This window comes from Falco rusticolus, chromosome 7, assembly GCF_015220075.1.
Source record: "Falco rusticolus isolate bFalRus1 chromosome 7, bFalRus1.pri, whole genome shotgun sequence".
Taxonomy (NCBI): Eukaryota; Metazoa; Chordata; class Aves; order Falconiformes; family Falconidae; genus Falco; species Falco rusticolus.
Window position 1 is genome coordinate 69821914 of NC_051193.1, and position 7097 is coordinate 69829010.

The following is a 7097-nucleotide window of genomic DNA, read 5'->3' on the forward strand; positions in this document are numbered from 1 at the left end:
CAAGCTCCTGCAAAGCAGTGTGTGTCCTTGGAAGAAACTCGGTGGAAGTAATGCAGCAAGTTTTCCTGGGGGGAGGTGGTGGGTGCCTCTCCTTTCCCTAATCCCAGCACCCCTGCGGCTCCTGTTTTGTGCTGTACAGGAGGAGGCGGGAGAGGCTGCTCTGAGGGAGGACATGGTGAGAATGATAATGAGCCTGCTTAGACTTGGAGTTGAGATCATTGCAATGATGATGTCGGGAGCACAAGGTATTTCCTTTACAAGCAACCCATGATGCATTCTGAACAGGCCCTGGGATTCCTGTTGACATTACTTCTGCACATTGAAAGAAAACAAAAGTGAGGGCCGGCTGTGTTAATTGTGCTGTGTGATCACTTGAATCATGGTTGGGAAATCTCTAATGGTTCCAATAATCAAAAAGGCTTCAAAGGTGGCTTCTGAGCCCCCAGTTAGCAAACATGTTTCAATAAAGAACTAATAATGTATTCATACACACAGAGATATATAACAAATATATGCATGTATATAACTTTTCCTCAGCATTCGAAACAGTTTCCAGTTTACTGGCATCTTCCTTGTATATTACTAGGGAAAATAACATATAGACATATATTACTCAGTTGTGTTACCCTAACCCAAGCACTACTTGGTCTTTGTGGCATAACTATCAGCAGTTAACTGATGAGGTGGGTGTTGTGCCACAGACATCTGTCCACAGAGAACTTGCCTAAGATCACTAAACTCCAACAGGCCACTGAAAGGCCAGCAGCATTAAATTCCTGCTAACGTACACAGGAGGTCTATAGTCTAGGGGTGAAATCTTCAGGTAATTCATTACCAGAAACACATCCCAGTTCTTTCTGTCTAAAGAAGAAGAGTTTTCAGGTGGCCATATGAATCCTTTATTATTAAACTGACCTTAAAGATACATCTCATATTTGTTTGACTTACAGTAACATTAAGCTGATAATAATGACACAATACCATATTCCTGTTTCTTGTATCCTCTTAATGTTCCCACGTTCCCACAGTGTCTGTAAGCTTTACATAAACATTTGCTCTAGCTATATGGTTTAAAAACTTTGTGGCAGATCAATTGTGATCTGTCAGGTACATAAACACATGACATCATGTAATTGTTTTGCAATTCCTTACCACGTTACGATCATGGAAATCTTGCTCAATTATTTTGATGCCTCAGACCTGCAGTTTTATCTAGTGGGTCAATTTATTCCCAAAGTAACTCATTTAAAATCAATGGGGTTACTCCAGAGATGGATTTGGCACAACGAGTGCATCTTTCACTGACAGCACAGCTGTTGCATGGAAACATAATTATTATCTTATGCAAATAAAAGGCCTTTCACCCCTCAGTGATGTCGAATTCTCATGATAGGGAGAACTGGTGCCTTGAAGCTATAGTGTTTCAAGCTGTTACTCTGTCAACTTTTATAAGCTAAGTGGATTCAGTGATGTTTAATATTTAAATGAAAGAAAGACCACCAAGAAAAGAAACCTAAATATAGCATGATCAATCTATTTTACTACCTGCATAATAATTTTCAGGACTCAACTTTATATCAGTAGTTTATCAAACTGGTCTGCCTAAATTCTTCCTTTTCATTTAAGGCTCATTGTTCAGACTTCATGTCCTCAGAGCTGATGTTAGTTGAAAATCTGTGCCTTACAGGACTGGGCCTGTGACAGTCACAACACGGTAGACAAGAGACTTTCTATTACAAGCAATCTCACTGAAAGAAAAATTAAAATGCTAAGTGCCCTTTTACTGTTTATTAGGAATACGGTATGAGTGATTTAGAAGCTGTTCTGATGTAACTCAGAGAAAGCCCTATCAGAACAGATGCATAAGTAGCTTTTACACCTACTTAAATCCAGGGAGCAGGAATGAAAAATGCATTGATAGTAGATAGAAATCATCTTTAACTTGTATGTTCCATTTCTTGGATGCGTGGAAGAGATGAGATGTGGTTAGATGGAAATCCAGACAGCCTTTGTGTCATCACTTGGCAATATGATCGTTTCTGTATATAACTATTCAGTTTATGGTTAACTATATGGTTATTTGAAATCTGGTATTTCTGATTGTGAAGATTATTCTTCGTTCAGTTTATTGCCACAGGAGTGCTGTTACTTACACTCAGACCAAGAGAGCCAGAGAATAACCCCAGTGAAGTGCATCCTGCTCTTTATATGCCATTGACCTATCCTTTAGTAATATGAATTTGGATAGGATCCAGTGCAGAATCCTTTCATAACTTCTTTATTCTCTAGGAATCCTTCTGTCTAGGAGGATGTTTAAAGTCTTTTCTCTAGGATAACCTGAAGACCTTCTTTTCAGATGGTTTTCAGAAGCTTTAGTGTAGTTAGGAATCAAGAAATTAACTAAGCATCAGGCCTACTCTGTACTGTGCAAGGAAAAGGAACCTACCGTTTTCATTGCCTTCTACGGCATGTGGTTTCTTTACCACTTTTTAAGTCATAGCATGCAGTGCTGTGTCTTCATTCATTCAGGGATGAATCCACAGAATGCAAATTTACTTATTGTCAGAAATGGTTTCAATGAAATCAGTGAGTTTACCTGAGGCAACTACACCTCAGCAATAACCTTTGCCAGGATGGCATCTTCTCAGATCTGACCCGTTTGAGCTACCACAGCCTGTCTGCAGGGTCCTGTGGCCAGTGACGCTAAACAGAACACACTATGGATCCTGCCTCTCCTGTCCTAATGTGAGAGGACCCGCTTTAAGTATCCACCGCTTTAAATATCACTTTAAGACCCGCTTTAAGTATCCACCCTCTAAACACCAGAAGAGGAGAGGGAGTTACCTGGTTCACAGTTTGTAATCATCTTCTTCATCCTGAGTTCTTTCCTAGTAACCGTTCCTCATTAGCCAGGCTCTGTCTTTCAGGCACCTGTTGTATCAGCCCCTTTGTACAGCCAGCAAGGACTACAGTGGAGTAGTTACCTCACTTTTTTATTCTATCTGCAAAAGTACATGCATATTATTAGTGTAATAGTATATTGTAGCTGGGGGAGGGGGGGTGTGTCAGCAAAAGACCTGCCATGTAAAAAAGTATTAACTCAAGCTGCACAGTATTGAGTCTCTGTCTGAACCCACTTACATCTGGTTCACATCAGTTTGATTTGACTTCAGTACAATTACTCCTGAATCATAGTCATGGGAGAATTACAATCTGACTCTCAGTTTTTCCAGGATGTCCCTGAAGAATTCTCATAAGATCAAAAGCTGATATCTGACAAAAATAGCAAGCGTGATTAATAAAAACAAGCCACCACATTCATTTTATAGCAGCACTGTTCTCTTCGCTCACATTTTTTTTTTAAGATTTCTTGCTAGATAGACACACGACGCTTTGCCTTAGCAGGTTGATATCTTTCCTCTATATTAAACAGGAAATTTGGGGGGTAGCTGTGGCGTTCGCACGGGTAGCGGAGGCAGGAGGCAGGGCCGGTGCCGAGGGGAGGCCGGGCTGCGCACCGCGTTCAGCACCCTGGGCAGCGTTCAGCACCCTGGAGAGGGGCCGGGACCCCGCCGGGTGGCGGGGACGGGGCGGCGGGGGAGCGCGGGGCTGAGCTCCCCGGGGTGCCAGGCCGGCCTGCCGGGCACTGCCGGGGCCGTGCAGCGAGAATGCAGGCTGCGGAAGCACGCAGCAGAAAAACAGCGCATAAGCTATCCAGAGAGGGAAAACGAGGGGCAGTGGATGCAAGGCAGTCAGCATCAGGGACCTGCTGACAGATGTATGGGCAGTCATGCTAGTGACAAGGTAAAGAGGGAACAGGAAAACCCCAAAGCCTGTGATACAAATGAAGGACTAGAGAATAGACAGTGTCACATCCCACCAAGAAGGCAGGAGGAATAACTCAGATTCACCAGTTCTCTTGGTTGGAATAGCGTGTACACAACATTTGAGGTCCATAGGCAAATAAAGTCAGGTAAATAGTTGGGCAGAAGAAATGCTTATCATTTGCCATGGCTATAAAGTTGCATTACTTACTAGAAAAAGGCAAGAGAAGAAGAGAAGGCGGGGGAGCGGTTTGTGGAGGGAGAGATCACCAGTCCTAAGTCCAGCATCAGGCCTACCAGCATGGGGTACTTCTCGTAGGAGCGCTCATCCACAAGTCCCTTCTTCCTTTATTCCTATCCCCAAAATGGCACTGGCCTTCCTCTTTTATTCTTACCCTCCAATGTGGACCACCTCGTACTTCAATCAGCCTCACTTGCCATGTAAATAAGCACACATGTGCCTTACAGGCGGCAGGGGGACAAGTCTGGTCTTGAACCGAGTTGGTGGTCGTGATCTCTCCCTGCATATTTACCTTTCCCCCAGCTGTCGCAAAGATCTGCTGATGCTCCTGGGGCCATTATTCACCCTTCGGCAGGCTGCTCCCTCTTACCAGTCTTTAGCTTCTCTTCAGGGTTATACAAAGTAAACGTTCACTTGATTTTATGAGTGTCTGAGATATTCCTCAAGTGTTTGAGACCTTACTTGGACAGGCTCAGAGGATCTCCACCCCCTATTCCCTAAACGAATTTCATCTCCTGCTGTTGCTCGCCCCCTTCTGAGCTTTCCTTGGTGTTGGAGTGTTTGTTTTTCCAGTTGATCTCCTACACCACCCCGTGGCTCAAACACTCCAAGATCGTCTTCGACTGTTGTGATCTGTACATAGCGGACAGAAGGAGAAAAGCAGGATAGAAGGAGAGTGATCACACATCCAACTATTGCAAGGCCTATCATAAGTGATAAAAATGCGCATAATATACTAAGGGCAATGTTTACAAGCCATTTTCCCCACCTGGTGAGTCTGAGAGATTCCAGCAGGGAGGTGGTAATCCATGACCTGGGGCCAAGTCCATCAAACCAATCTGCTGGCTGTGTTGCTTGGAACATTTCTCCGGTCTTATCAGTGACTTCGTCTTTGCATATGCTTCTTCTGCAGAGGTGAAGGCATTATGGATACAGCATTCCCCTTCTGTTAAATTTAACATTCCACATATCCCATGTTCTTTCAGCGGTAATGTACCTAAAGGTAATATATTTTGCAAAGTCATCTTAGACATCTGTTGAACCTGTCAATTAATTTCTCCAAAAGCATATCACATATACACCAATCTGCGTCCCAATGCATGTTATATTCATGTTCAAAATAACCACTTTCAGAGGGGGAATCCCACCACGGTACTATGGGACAAGGCACAGTATAAGGGTGATCAGAGGGCGGATCCTGTACCTGAAGCAGCTCGCGTGTCCCTTCCTCTGTCTGGCGGGCATGGCAGTAGGGGTCCAACTGTGCATATTGCTTTCTCACCATCTCTTGCTGTGCCACCCCCACAGGAGGAGATGTTCCAGCTAAACTTGAAGGGTCCTCTTAAAATGGTCATTTGTTGCTGTATGATTTTCTTCTCCCAAATCAAGTAATGTTTCCCGGCATCTTTAAAACTGCACAAGTGAAATCCTATGGGAAAAGTCGGGCCTCGTATGTTGCCACATATGTATACATGGTCCATGAATCGCAAAACCCCATATGACACGGAGTGGATTGGGTGGCTGTATTGGCCCTAAAGCCTGATACACCGCAGCCTCCAAAATTAGCAACTTCAAGGCTTCCTCATGAATGGGGGTCCAGTCCCAGGTGGCTCTTTTGTGTGTCAGATTACATAAAGCATGAGCTATGATGGAAAACTCTGGAATGTGTTTGTTCCAAAATACCAGCAGGCCTAGGGCATGTTGAAACTCCTTTTTATTTCCAGGCATTTTTACTTGTTCAAGGGCAGTTAAGGTCTCCAGGGGCATACATACTGTTCCTCCCCACCACCAAATGCCCAGGCAATGCCCCAGAAGAGGGAAGCTGTACCTTTTCTGCTTGGTCTTGGAGCTCTAAATTTTCCAAATGATCAATTATTTCAGTTTGGGTTTGTCCTACTACTGTGGCATCAGGGCCACCAATCAATATATCATCCATGTGTTGCTATACCTTCACCCCCTCAGCAGGGGAAACTCGGGTAAGCTCTTGTGCCAACACACAGTGAGAAAGGGTTGGAGAGTGGCGGTATCCCTGGGGGAGACTTGGAAAAGTAAATTGCACACCCTCCCGGGGAAAGGCAAAGCAATCTGTCTGCTCTCTGTAAAGGAACCATAAAAAAACATACCTTTTATGTCAAATGTTGCCAAAATCTGATGGGCTTGCTCCTGTGTGGTCACAACCAATTCAGCTATGTTAGGCACTGCAGCTGTCAAAGGGCTGTGCTGGCATTTAAGCATCGATAGTCAATCGTCAGTCGCCATTTTCCATTGGGTTTATGGACCGGCCACACTGGGGAGTTGTAAGGTGAATGAGTTGTGATAATTATCCCTTGTTCCCACAGCTCAGCTGTTACAGGAGTGACTGACTCCCTCTTGAGCCCCTAAGGGAAGAGGGCAGGTTTTGACATTTACAGCCTTTGAAGGGGGCAGCTCTGGTGCAGGTTGGAGCAGTCATACCAAGGTAGCCAGGTGGCCGAACACCCACCCTTTGCCCCCCGAGTCCACCCAAGCGCACCCTTTAAGCAAATCATGCCCCAGAATATTCATTGGCAACCAGTTTTCCATACAACAACCATATTCTCCAGGCAACCAGAGCTTAACATGAGCCGTCAGTTGGGGCCGGGAGTTGCCAAACACGTTCGTGACCCAAATTGGCTTTTTATCTGTGACTACTCCATTGTGATGAGCAACATCTGTTCGGTGCTGACATTTGAGTGCCCCTGTCAACTAAGAAAGTAACTGAGGCTTTAAGGGGGCCCAGAGGAAAGGCAGTAAGTAAATCCCCTTTAACACTTTCCGTGAGCCTCCTTAAGTGAACCCACTGGCCATCCCCAGCTCACTTACTGCGGACTGCACTACGCATTTCCCATTCTCAAGTCAATCAAATCCGCACACACACACACCCCGCCCCGAGCAGTAGGTGCCTTAGGAGTAATTTCCATCATATCAGATCAAGAGTCCACCCTCATGATTCACTCTCGCAGTGTGCCTTCCCCTGTCCCTCCACACACCGATTTTTCTAGGGCCACGTTAAG